The sequence below is a fragment of the Lagopus leucura genome, unplaced genomic scaffold (assembly GCF_019238085.1).
Source record: "Lagopus leucura isolate 7727_CA_CO unplaced genomic scaffold, USGS_WTPT01 Super-Scaffold_100004, whole genome shotgun sequence".
In the NCBI taxonomy this organism is placed as follows: domain Eukaryota; kingdom Metazoa; phylum Chordata; class Aves; order Galliformes; family Phasianidae; genus Lagopus; species Lagopus leucura.
In genome coordinates, this window is record NW_024962264.1 from 17,254,027 (window position 1) to 17,254,928 (window position 902).

The window sequence follows — 902 nt, forward strand, 5'->3', positions numbered from 1 at the left end:
AGCAACACAAAGAAACAACAAAAAAACCACATTCAGGCTCTTCTCTTTATCTGCCATACACCTATGTCATCTTTCATCAGCTCGTTTCATCCATGATGGCAAGAGGCTTTCAACTTTCTTCCCATTTCTTTCTTCAAGTTAAAGCCCTATTCTATTCTCTTTAAATTTATTTTTTAATATTTCATAGCATCTGTCATTCAAAAACTATGAATATCTTTATGTGCTTAGATGAAATAAGCTGAAGAAGCCTGCTGGATTGTTTTGACTTGACATTTCCTTTTTAGATGTGATAGGACCCAACCCAGCTGCTTGTTTAAGCTCTGTGATACTGACAGGAATGGACCTAGAACTCCTGACTCAAAGTTGAACATCCAACTGCAGCAACTTAGACTCCAGAAGCCAGATTATTGGAAATATGCTGTCTCTTGTTGAAATACTACAGGTGCTATTTTGACTGGAATTTGTTGAGTTGCCAGGCTTAGCCCCGAGACTGATGGTATCCAGAAACTGGTGCCAACTGCTCACATCCCACTGGCCTCTCTCCATGTCTTCATCCCTCTTGTCCTGGCAACCAAGCACTCTGCTGTCTAATGCTGAACTTTTCATAATTAAACTTGTCAGAATTTTCTAATTAAATAACAACTCAGCATTAAATAGCAACAACAGCTCAGTGAGCCTGTTGAAGGAAGGGACTGTCCCTCTCTGCTTTATCATGATGCAACCTCACCATAAGCACTTTGTGTGCCATGTTTGGGCTTCCCAACATAAGGAAGATATAAAACTGTTAGAAAACATCCAAAGGAGGAGGCTGTGAGGACAAGATGTGTGAGGAGCAGCTGAGGTCCCTGGGTTTGTTCAGCCCAGAACAGAGGAGTCTGTGGAGAGGCCTCATGGTGGCCTAC

General features: G+C 41.8%; 1 long non-coding RNA gene across 2 annotated transcripts in view; it reads left to right on the forward strand.

Annotated features, from left to right (window-relative positions):
• LOC122180223 overlaps nt 1-654 on the forward strand; it is an 8,664-nt gene extending 8,010 nt beyond the window's left edge. For both annotated transcript variants that reach the window (XR_006178953.1, XR_006178954.1), the window contains one exon: nt 285-654. This is a non-coding gene — a long non-coding RNA (uncharacterized LOC122180223). The remainder of the gene's footprint in view (nt 1-284) is intronic.
• The last annotated feature ends 248 nt before the right edge of the window (nt 655-902 follow it).